Here is a 12,958-nt window from a genome sequence, read left to right as displayed (position 1 = left end):
AGGAGAAAGCTTCAACCCAGAGAACCGGGTGCATCCCTGCATAAGAGACCACCAAGAACCCAAGGTGTCCCCTGGTAACTGTGCTCTGTGTAACCTCACCTTTCAGAGTACGGCTCTCTTGGCCCTTTCTGATCAAGAAGGGACAGCATCGCATACCACACAGCAGGACTGCTCAGGACACAGAGGGAAGACAGGCTGTGATGTAGCCACCATTGCGGGAACAGATGGAGGTGGGTGGGGCTTTTGATAGGACTTTAATCCTATCAAATCCTATAGGTTCTGGGGATTGATCCCAGAGCCTCATGCGCTCCAACGGAGCGCTAAGTAGCGGAGGGCTCTACTTCAAGCCCTGTTGTTCTTTTCACTTTTATTTTCAGGGAAGTCTCTCAGTTTCTTAGAAAGACCCCAAGACTTACTCTGTTGCCCAGGGAGACCCTAAGCTGCCATTGCCTTCTCTCAGCCTTCCAGAAAGCTAGTATCACAGGCCTATCTCACTGGGCCTAGCTGCTTTAAGATCTTATGTTATTAGCTTATGTTCCCAACTATCAGTTTAAAATTCAGTTGGCTCAGCAGCACAAGGATGAGGGAACATTATTTCACTGTTCTGAGAGAAATTCATTCAGTCTTCAACATGGCCGTAAAGAGTTGGAATCAGCATTGGATATTCAGGTTTTACAGAGGAAGGGACCTGAGCACAGAGAGGCTAATAATGTCCCAAGGGTAACACAGCCAGGAAAGTGTTAGGGTTGGGGTCATCTCCTAGGTCAATGGTTCTCAGCCATTCTAACGCTGCAGCCCTTTAATACAGTTCCTCATGTTGTGGTGACCCCCCAACCATAACGTTCTTCTCATTGTTACTTCATAAGTGTAATTTTGCTACTGCTATGAATCATAATGTAAATATCTGACATGCAGGATAGCTGACATGTGACCCCTGTGAAAGGGGTCACCACCCACAGGTTGAGAATGGCTGCTGTCCTGGGCCAATTGACCCCAGCCCTGTGTATCCAACACTGTGCTTTGAAATGCCGTCACCCACTTCACTCTCCTCTACTCATTTAAACCCCATCTAGCAGAGATCATTTAAAATGCTTATCTCCCCATATTGACATTCAAACTCTTTTTGAAAGTTATGCTCCAGGCCAGAGACCAGACTTGACGGCCTTCCTTTTTGGCTCAACAGATGAGTGCCCGAGATTCTGGCCTGCCTGCATTTTCTTCTTTCAGCTGGAAGCAGGGGCATCTATACCTTCAAATTTACAAGCAAATCTCATTGTAGCTAATGTCACAATACAGAGAGGGTACTGACGGGAGGATTCGCCTCCCCCACCCAGCCTGGAGCATGCTGAAGTATCTGCTGATTGATATCTTTGAACATCGGAATGAGGGGAAGCTGGGTCTGGGGAGATGGCTCCGATGTTAAGAGCACATTCTCCTCTTGGAGAGGACCCGGGTTCAGTTGCCAGCATCCACACCAGTCAGGTACTTTTAGAGTAACCTGTAAGTCTAGTTCCAGGGGATCTGACACCTTCTGCTGGCCTCTGTGGGCACATACATACACACAAACTTACACAGGTATGTACACACACACACAAATGCACAAACAAATTAGGCGATCAATCTTTTTTAAAAGAGCTAAGGGAAGTAGAGATGTCTCAAGCAGGGAAAGGCCCGAGAAGCTGTTAAACCCTGTGTTGCCCAGGACCCCCATCTACTGAGCTGGCTTGACAGCTCCTGCCTCATAGACTTTTCTGCTACATGACATCTCACAGAAAAGCAGAAGAGCAGGGGAAGACCCATGTTCAGAGGTCCTCAAACCATTCCCCCAGCCCAGTTTCCCTGTGATTGTTGGAACTCAACAATTTGCCAGTACACAGCCCACTCGTGTTCCTGCATTGCTGGTACATGGCTGGTAGCACAGGAGGATGAATGTAGCAATGGCGCCTTGGTCTGCAGAGATGAGAGTGTTTATTTACCTTAGAGTTGTTTACACTAAGAAGTGTAACCCGATCACATGCCCATGGAACTTCAAACACTATTCCTTCTGCACTGGAATCTTCAGCTTAGCCTCTGGCGATGGCTACTTCCCAGCTGCTCAGCTCCCGTGGCTTGTGGGGTGTGTGTGTGTGTGTGTGTGTGTGTGTGTGTGTGTGTGTGTGATCTGATCAGCTCAGCTCTGCAAACGTGATTGATTTGGAGGAGTGCTTGTTGTATTGTTGCTATGTCCTAACACCTGACAAAAGGCTACTTAAGGGAGGATGAGTTTACTCTGGCTTACAGTTTGAGGGAACACATCCTGACATGGAGGGAGGGCAAGGTATGAGAGTGGAACAGGATACCTGGTCATGTGACATCACCAGTCAAGAACTTGGGGGTAGAGCTGAGGCATAAGACCCCAAAGCTCACTCTCAGTAATCCATTTCCTCCAGTGAGTCCCTCCACTACCTAAAGCTCACACAACCTTCTCGAACAGCGCCACCTGCTGGGGACCTGCTGTTCAGTCACACGAGCCTATGGGGACATTCCACATTTAAAACACAGCACTGATTTAGACTACCTTCTTCAGCGTCCGGCACATTTTCCCTTCCAAACTAGAAATGGCCAACACCAGGAATAATAGAAAGATGGGTGACTAGCAAGTCATTAGATGTTCTTTCTGCACCTGCCTCAGTAGACCACAGGGAGGTCAGCAGGCATGGCTGAAGCTGGCCCTGAGACTACAGAAGGTCACGGGGAGGGCAGCGGCAGTAGTTTTGGGTCAGAAGTGGCCAGGGCAAACTCGTCCATCACAGCAGAGGAGTGGACAGTCAGCACCCTTTCTCGGCGTCAGCGACTGACCCTTCCTATTCTCACCATTTGTCAAAACTGAAAGGCATGGCCGTGTGCCAGCCTGGCAGCTTGCCCATGTGCGCTTCACTGCAGCCTCTTGGAAGCTGCTCTGCCTGGAGTGGAGGAGATTCAAAAGCAGGGTTCCTTCAATAGAGCTCACGGGCTGCACATGAGCTTGAAAAGTCAACTCAGCTGGTCTCAGGCTGCCTTTTGTAAATGCGTGAAGATGACGCACAAAGGGCTGCTTCACCATGCCAAAGTAAATAAGTGCTGGAGCAGCTTTCCGATATAAACATGCTCACACACCCATTTCGATATGTACAGACATGCACATCCATCTGACAGACGCATATGTAAATGGATGTTCCACGATACTGTTTGCTAACGTTGTGTGCATAGGGTCTGAGTTACCTTGCTATATTCGTCACTTTCCTAGTTGCTTTGACAAAAGAATTTACCAAAGTAATTTAAGGAGGGAAGGGTTTATTTTGGCTTACGGGCCAATAAAAGAAGTCCCTCATGGTGGGGACAGCACGGCAGCTGGTCACATTTAATCCGCAGGCAGGAAGCAGAGGGTGACAAATATTCGTTGTGATGGCTATTGTTCGTTGGTTGGGATGGCTACTCTTCAACTTGACAGGATCTAAGATCAGCTGGGAGCTGGGCCTCTGGACATGTCTTTGGGGGACTACCTTAATTACCTTTGTTGAAATGGGAAGGTACATCTCAACTGTGGGCAGAGCCACGCCACAGGCAGACGATTCTGCATTGTATACATGAAGCTAAGGGAACTAGCTGAGCTGCAAGCCTGTGTCCATTGCTCTCTGCCTCTTGACTATAGAAGCATTGCGAGCAGCCCCCTGAAGCTCCTGCAGCTGGGCCGACCCTGTAAACTGGACTGTGAGCCAGGATAAATCCTCTCTTCCTTACATTGCTTTTTATTAAGTATTTCATCCCAGACCCAGGTAAAGAAACCAAGATACTTTGCACCCAGTTCCTCTTTTCCCTTTTGTGCAGTGAGGGATCCCAGTCCATGGAATGAAACAGTCCATTTTTTAGAGTGGGTTTTCCTATCTCATCAATCTAACCTAGAAACTCCCAGACAGGCTGGGTTTGTCACTGTGGTGATTATCGATCCTTTTGAGTCGGCACTCAGTTTAAATCATCACACCTGTTTTACGGGTACTGACATCATCTGAGAGAACCCCCCCGCCCCCACATAGGCTAAACAAGCTAAACCAGCTGGTTAGGGAACCCCAGTGTTCATGTTGTCTTCAAACCCCACCCCCCACACCCCCCACCGGGGTTAAAATGCATTCAGTCACATTATGTGGGTTCTGCCAATGAGGTTCACAGAGCCTCATACATACGCCAGCACTGACTGATTTACCCCTCAAGTCCCGATCCTTCCACGCACTAACCTCTGCAGTCACCCACAGATTATCGGAACAACTGAGGTCCTCATCCCATGATCCCCACGCTGAGGCCGAACCCACTCCATTTTATCAGAGCATCCCTCGACAACCCCCCCACACCCATCCAAACCCGACTCTCGCCGCTAAGAGATTTTCTAAGGCCAACATGGACCAGCTCATTGCAGCCCCACAGACTCCCCAACAAATGGAAAGGAAAGCAAAAGGAAACAAAACTTAGCTCCCCCGGCTGGCAATCATTCGGAACAATCGGCTTCTGATTAGCCGCCTCGTTAAAACATAAACTCATTTAATTTAATCATCGAAGCAATAGTCCAAGCCAACACAGCCATTATCACAGGAAACTCCGTAATGCTCACTCTCTGTGAGACATGACAATTTGGCATCTTTATTAAGAATACAGATCTCTCGCTGGTGTGGAGGGCGCTGCAGCAGCTGTGGTCCTACCATTATCTCTGCAAACCAGCAGCCTCTTTCCTACTTCCACACAAAGCAACGAGGGAAAAGAACACCTAACACTCCCAGAGAGTAAGATGGCCCACTTCCAATTAGCTCCCAAGGATGATTTTATATTTAATTTCATTTTTTTCAAGTATGAGTATGATGTGTTGGGGGGAGAGGAGTAATGTGTACATGAGTGCAATACCTGCAGAGCCCAGAAGAGGGCGCTGGAACCCCTGGAATTGGAATTACAGACAGTTGTAAGCTGCCCAGTATGGGTGCTGGAAATTGAACTTGGGTCCTCTGCAAGAGCAGTACAGACTCTTAGCCACTGAACTGTCTCTCTAGCACTAAGTAGGACTTTCAAATTACCAATCTGTTTCATGCTAATGGACACAGCAATTGTCCCGTGTAGGTGGGTTTAACTTTAATTTTTTTCAAATCCTATTTTTTTTTTTTTTTTGGTTTGTTTTTCGAGACAGGGTTTCTCTGTGTAGCCCTAGCTGTCCTGGAACTCACTCTGTAGACCAGGATAGCCTTAGAAATCTGCCTGCCTCTGCCTCCCAAGTGCTGGGATTAAAGGCATGCACCACCACCGCCCCCCAGAGATAGTGAGAAAGAAAGGATACAGGGGAAGTGGACCTGTTTAGAAAGGTTCTTTGGAGCAACTCCCATCTGTATTGTCAGGAAACCGGCAGTTCAGTTCACAGGTTAGCAGACAGCAGCAGCTTGATTCACTAGCAAACGCTTCATGGATACACCAGCAGCCCAGTTCGGTAGAGTCTGGTTAGCAACAGCGGTGGCACGACCGAGCAGAGCCAGCCAGGCCTCAGCCTTGGCTCCAGTCAGCAGGAGGGACCCAGAAGAACACCAGGAGAAGTTCTCAGCGGTGCCTCTTCCAGGGACGCAAAGATCAGTGAAGGCGTGAGACCCACAAGCATTGCACAGCAAGCCGAGCTGTCTCCGTCACCCCGTGGAGGCCATTTTTTACCCTCCGCACATCACGTGTCCTCCACATGTCTTGCCTCAGCACATGCATCCAATCAGCCTGAGTTCTCAGAGTCCCAACAAATGCAGCTCAACCATGCAATGTAAGGCGGGCCAATACATGCATTTCGTTAGCAAAGAATCCTTCAGCACATGTCCCTTCACGTGCTTGCCTTAGCAGAACATCCTCTCTCCTGTGTCTGCTTCAGTGAAACGTTCCTTCACGAGTCTGCCTGAGCCTTTCACACCTGTGTCCACTTCTGGAAAACACTCCTTCACATGTTTGCCCCAGCAAAATACCATCCAACACTACTGACTCTCCAAAGAACCCTGAGGTTTCCACTTCAGGTGGGGGTGGCAGATGGGATGGAGGACAGGGACAACCTTCCCGTCTAGGCATTTTGACCTTGTAGCTTCCTCACACCATCTTACCTTTAGCCACGGCCTCCTCTTCCTTACCATCTACGGGGCCTAGTCTCTTAAGGGCTGGCTCAAGAGCACTCCCAAGTCATCTTCTGGTTTCTCAGGATGAACAGCCCCTTCCCCAGCAGCTCCTTATAAACCAATTATGAACAAGACTGGCTTGAGAATGCAGGTGTGTTCATCCACATCTGTAAACTTAGCAACTGGGAGGCAGAGGCAGCAGGACCGCTGTGAAGTCAAGGCCGGTGTGCCGAGCCAGTGGATTCCAGATCAGCTTTAGCCCCAGTGAAACTCTCTCTCAAAATATTAAGAAACAAACAAACAAACAAACAAACAAAAGAGGGGCTGGAGAGATGGCTCAGTGGTTAAGAGCACTGACTGCTCTTCCAAAGGTCCTGAGTTCAATTCCCAGCAACCACATGGTGGCTCACAATCATCTGTAATGGGATCGGGATATCCTCTTCTGGCGTGTCTGAAGAGAGTAACAGTACACTCACATACATAAAATAAAATAAATAAATCTTTTAAAAAAGACCTGAGATGTATTATTCCTTATAGACTTTTGCATTGACTTTCTTTTTTTTTTTTTCTTCTTTCTTTCTTTTTTTTTTTTGGTTTTTGGAGACAGGGTTTCTGTGTATAGCCCTGGCTGTCCTGGAACTCACTCTGTAGACCAGGCTGGCCTCGAACTCAGAAATCCACCTGCCTCTGCCTCCCAAGTGCTGGGATTAAAGGCGTGCGCCACCAATGCATTGACTTTCAATTTTAAAAAATATATTACTTTATTGTCTTTCTGAGTAGACTCTGGAGGTTCCATACACATTGTGCTAAATCATCCCGTTCTCTGCCAGTCTTTTGATACTGCCCCACTCTCCTGGTCACCTCCCCATGTCCACAGACACACCTCCTCCTGATCCAATTGACTATGATCTGGCAGCTGAAACCCAGAAGCTGGCAGAGACATGGGTATCTGATGCATTTCATGTGTGGGTTTTCTGGGGATTTGCATCTCCATACAGGAAACGTGGGGTATGATTTTGGCCTGAGGGACTTTTGCCCACTCACACCACGCCCCTGGTGCTTATGAGAGAGGAGCATGGGTTCAGAGCAGGCGGAGCTAGAAGTCCCAAACCATTCCCACCATGAACATAGAGGAGGACAGAGCTTCCTGCCTTCACCTTAGCCTCTGCTGCCTCTGCCACTGCAGATGTGGCCACCAGGAGCTGGCTCTGTGAAGAATGAAGAGAATCTACTCCTTGAGAAGAAGGTAACCTGTAGGATGTAGACGCACTAATTCAATTAAGGCGAGGCATCGGAGAGGAAAGGAAGCCACGGGGAAGACAATGGTGGAGGGTGTATATGAACCAGGGAGCCTTGGAAAGTCGCTAGCTCCTGTGTCTTCCACTTTTCCTGCCATGCCTCTGTCTCTATCTTCTCTCATCCTTCCTTCATGTGTCTCTGAGAAGGTCAGCTCTTCTCCTTCATTAGTTCACACATGAACTGTTAGGTGTCAGGGAACTCACTGCTCTAAAGCCCTCCAGCCCTGATGTCCTGGTCAGCTTTAACTACCAACTCAACACAGCCTAGCGCAGTGCTTTTCAACCTTCCTAATGTGTGGCCCTTTAATACAATTCCTCATGTTGTGGTGACATGCCCCCCCCCCAACCATTAAATTATTTTCACTGTCATTTCACGACTGTAATTTTGCTCCTGTTATGAAACATAACATAAATGTCTGATATTTCCAACGGTCTTAAGTGACCCCTGTGAAAGGGTCGGTCAACCCCCCCCAAGGGACTTGTGACCCACAGGTTGAGAACTGCTGGCCTTAAGTCATCTAAGAAGGGAGAGAGTCTCAACTGAGGGATGGTCTAGGTCAGACAGGCTTGTTTGGAGCATAGGGGTGGTTCTTAATTAATGATTAATGCAGGGGGCGGGGCTAACTAGGCAAATGGTCCTGGGCTGTACAAACTAGCCAAGCATAAGCCTGTGAGTGAACCAGGAAGCCATAACTCTCCATGGTTTTGGCTTCAAGTTCTTGTTTGAGCTCCTGCCCTGCCCTTCCTCCATGCTGGACTGTAACCTTTAAGCGGAAACAAACTCTTTCCTCCCTAAGTTGATTTTGGTCAGAGTGGCTTGTAGTTGTTGTTATTGTTTTGTTATTATTTTGTTTGCTTTTGTTTTTTCGAGACAGGGTTTCTCTGTGTGGCCCTGGCTGTCCTGGAACTCACTCTGTAGACCAGGCTGGCCTCGAACTCAGAGATCAGCCTACCTCTGCTCAGGGTGTTTTTTTGTTTTGTTTTGTTTTGGTTTTGGTTTTTTGGGTTTTTTTTTTTTGTTGTTGTTGTTGTTGTTTTTTATCACAGCATCAGACAGGAGACTCAGGTAGAACACCCGCCTAAGGAGCCCGGGAGCCTAGGCAAGGTCCAGTCACCAACACATCATCAGCTAGGACTCAGGGCCTACACCACGCTACACTCTAGGATGGGAGTTCACTAGCGAACACACTGCAGGAGGGCAGCCACGTAAAACAGTGTCCCTGCCTCAGGCGAGGAGGCACTGTTTCCTGAGGAGCCTTGGAGCAATATTCACTGTACAGGCTACATTTGCAACTTCACAGCCGTCAGCTTGAGAGATCTGGGCAGTCATGGGTTATGACAGAAGTGGGGAAAAAAAAATAAACCCAATGGACGGCGTGATTATTGGTTATGGAGATGGTATTCCACACAGTCCCACTCGCCTTGTAATGATGGTGGATGGATCACCATCCACGGGATCTTGTTTCTTCTCTCCTTGGTGCATCTTGTCCTCTGGAAGATACTGTTTAGCCAATGACTGTATTAGCTGGCAATGCTTGCCCTAGGGGGTAGGTTGCCATCAAGCAAGCATAGTAGAGTGTCAGCACAGCATTCGTTTAGGGCCATGGTTGTCCAGTCCCAGCTCTAGGCAGGTTCCTTCCTTTCCGGCTGAAATGTCTACCTGATTTAGGGCAGCCCTAGCCCCTGGGAAGAGTACATGCCACCGTGTTCCTGGTTAGGTATGATGAATGCTCACTTAATGTTCACATCCCAGACTAAAGGAGGCACGTAGTCACGGGGTGGGTGTCCTAAACGTGGTCACTGGCCACTTGAGAGTCCAGACTGCCTGAGCATGGATTGTCCTGCCTCCAGGCCAGTGCCTCTGCATCCGGATATCGATCAGGGAAGAGTGAACGAGGAGGGGGTGCGGGCTAGTCCGCAAGGAACACTAGGCATTCTGCTTGATTGATAACGGACACCCCTACTTCTAGTGCACGCATTGCTGGGAAATAGCAGTCCACGGCTGGGCAGTGTCACCCGGAGACAAGACACACCAAGGGAAGGGAGGGCCATGACCTTGTGGACGGCCATTTGCACCATCATTCTGTAGGCTGGGGGCACCTGGTGGACCACCATGACATCCATCCTTGTGAGGCTGAACGACCGCAGCACTAATCCCACACGCACAGCTGTGGCTTAGAAGTAGAGGTTTTTCAGGAAGGAAGGTCTAGATGGGCAGATGCTCGGGAGTGAGTCATAGCTCTGTCAGGCACGTCTCCCTTCCTTCACAAACATCCACTGGATACCAGCGACAACCATGTTGGGATGGCCAGGAGGAAAATAAACTCCTGCCCAAGCTGTCGTTCTTTGAGTCTGCTGATTCTTGCCACCCGATGCATTTGTTCCCGAGAATCGAAACCCGAGTCACAGCTGTCTTTCTCCTCTCCCTCCAGACCTTCAACACATTTTGCTCTTTGAATAAAATGCGCCTAGTTGGTTCCCACCGGTCCCCACCTGGGAACCTTATCTCCTGTCTGTCTTCACATAGCCCCAGATATCACCCATCGTCCTTACTCTTTTAGACTCTCACTTGCAGGAAAAGGAGCTATTGACACCCAGTCCACAGCAGCCAACATCATAGCCCTGTCCTTGGGTTCCTTACAGGCACCTGAAGCCAGTTTCTCCCCTTTCATTTTGCTGAAGTGTGTGCGTGCCGGCATGTACGCGTCTGTGTCTGCATGCGTGTGGGTTCAGGTGTGTGTGTGTGTGTGTGTGTGTGTGCATGTGTAAGCTCATGCGAGTCTATCTTGTCTGTCCTCCTGTCCTTCCTATATAGTTTTGAGACCACTCAAAGGAATTTAAAAATGTCTTCATTTGGGGGTATGTGTGCACATATCAGTGGCCACAGATCTCATTTTGGATTTGTTCATTTTTCTCTCCCCAGCCCGGAATCTCATGTTCCCTGACTGGCCTCTTGGGTCCCCCAACTGAGGGAAAATCAGAACATGAGAAAAAGATTTTAGAATTCCAGTAGCCTCTTTTCTCTCTCTCTCTTTCTCTTTCTCTCTCTCTTTCTAATTAACAGCTGCCGGGAGCAAACTTTCTGAGGTGAAACACATCCAGAGAAGATAAACGGCTTTTTAATTTGGGTCACCCACAAGGTCAGCGGTAGAACTGTGTTATTGTTATTTTTTTTTTCTCTCCAAACATGCCTTCATTAACTTTCTTTGAAGAACCGGTACAAAGAAGTCCTGAGCTTTTTGATGAACATATTTCCTCTCCTTAGTTACCAGTTTCAAATGAAGCCATCGCCCCAGGCCTGAGCAAGCAGGGGGTGGGGGGTGAGGGGGTTGCCCTTGTTGGTGGCTGTCCCAAGCTTCTGGCTGGGTCTCCGTTAAGCTTATCACCCAAGAGTTGCTGGTCAGACAGACAGGGAGAGGGGATGACTTTCCAGATGCATCCTGGGCCGAGTGGGCAGGACAGCTAGCCCAGCGATCCATTTCAGCATAGGAGACTCAGAGTCACATTTCTATCCTCCTATCTCCTTCTCTGGTTGTGGATGCCTCCATAGCTGTTCAGTGAGGTTTTGCCGGCACTGAAGCAGCTTAGATTCCCAGAGGACAAGATGCTCCTGCCAGGTAAGGTGATCGACTGTGATTGGTTCAGAAATGGATTAATGTTAACCTGATACCAGATGGGCTGCCAGGCACCTGCCCATGACTTTGAATGGATTTGTGACTTTTTTGGACTTTTTAGTTGGCGAAAAGGCTGTATGAGAAAGGAGTCATCAGAGAGAACAGGCCGGGCTTGGTGGCTCTCAGGCCTTGGGAGACGAATCTCTATGAATTCAAGTCCATCTTGGTCTATAGAGCTAGTTCCAGGCTAACCAGGGATCCAAATAACACACACATACACAAACACACACACACACACACACACACACACACACACACACACACACACGGGAAAGAGGGAGGGAAAGAGATGACTAGAACTCAGCCATCCACTTCACCCTAACCCAGCATGTCTGAGCTCCTATGCATCTTAACTTCCCAGTTAGAGAAGCTGTTTTCTTTCAGCGTCCACAGTCTGATTTAAGTTTATCCACCCATGGGGAAATCGCCCTAGCTACCATACCCCCAAGCAAAAACAGCTCTGAATTCAATGTTGAATCCGGGCTCAGTCACCTCTAAAGGTCTGAAGTTCCAACAGGATCTGGCCGCCATCTGGGACCGCACACGCTCCTTTCTTGGAGTCCTCAGTCTTATTTTTAGCACTTGCAAGTGACATTCAGACACGCTTCAGACATTCAGATAACGCTTCCTATTCATAATTGGGGGAGAATTCGCCACTACCTAACAACCTGCACTTCCTATTGTTTCTACTTCAGCCAATGACATCACTGTCATTCATGCCTGGGACACTAATGTCCTCCCTCCTTTGTGCACCCACCCAGTCTAGACCAGGGATTCTCAACCTGGGGTCTCCACCCCCCCGGGGGGGGGGTGTCACATACTAGATATCCTGCACATCAGGATTTATATTATGATTACATTTCTATTATGATTCCTAACAGTAGCAAAATAATAACGTAGCAACACGATAATGTTATGGTTGCGGGGCGGGGGGTGGGGGGAGGTCACCAAAACCTGCTCTATGTTAATAGTCACAAAAATATCTAAGGGCCCACAGCCAAGAACAGAGTCTTTATCCAGAATCCTCCAACTGCAAATGCAGAGGCCTAATTCGGTCCCATGGACCACAAATAGGCTTAAATTATCTGTCCTCCTTGGCGCCTATGAATCAAGAATCCACTGCAGCTGGATACATGGTGTGCGCCTATTCTTCCCAGCCTGCCTTGCAGGTGGCTGCCTAGACGTCATCACCCACTTGCGGTGGGCAACCCAGGTGTCTCTGAGTCACCCATACTCCTGGAAATAATTCCAACATGCCCATCAATTCAGCAAGTTGGACTTGGATGAGCTATTTTTTTGGTGTGGCATGGGAGCCCCATCTCCAGTGAAGAGATGTGAGTTTACATTTCCTTTGTAAAAAGGGGAATCGGTCATGAAATCCCCCGTGCTGTGAAAGGCTGATACGATTCTGCACACTTTACCCTTGGATCTTCTATGAGAAAGCCAGAAAATGGAGGCTGTGGATCTGCCTTGCATTTTAGTTGCTGTCATTTTTGCCCTTATGACAGTGATTATAATCCATACTCACGATGGCTAGAATACATGGCAATTACATGGGCTGACACACATATCCAGCTGCAAATGCTGTCCCCGTGGTAAACATCATGACCAAAAGCAACTTGGGAAGGAAAGAGTTTATCTAGCTAACACTTATATAATGATTATATCACTGCTCATGACAGAAGAAATCGGAGCAGGAAATCAAGGCAAAAACCTGGAGGTAGGAGCTGATGCTGAGGCCATGGAGGGATGCTGCTTAGCCGAGGCCATGGAAGGATGCTGCTTACTGGCTTGCTCCTCAGGGCCTTGTTCAGAGGGCTTTCTAATATCACCTAGGACCACCAGCCCAGGG

At 48.5% G+C, this 12,958-nt stretch overlaps 1 protein-coding gene across 2 annotated transcripts in view; it reads right to left on the bottom strand.

The window, feature by feature from the left end:
* Window positions 1-12,958, bottom strand: part of Tmem132c (transmembrane protein 132C) — a 316,564-nt gene that overhangs the window by 157,429 nt on the left and 146,177 nt on the right. The window lies entirely within an intron of this gene.

Source organism: Mastomys coucha, unplaced genomic scaffold, assembly GCF_008632895.1.
Source record: "Mastomys coucha isolate ucsf_1 unplaced genomic scaffold, UCSF_Mcou_1 pScaffold22, whole genome shotgun sequence".
Lineage (NCBI taxonomy): Eukaryota > Metazoa > Chordata > Mammalia > Rodentia > Muridae > Mastomys > Mastomys coucha.
This window is presented reverse-complemented; position numbering and strand designations above follow the sequence as displayed.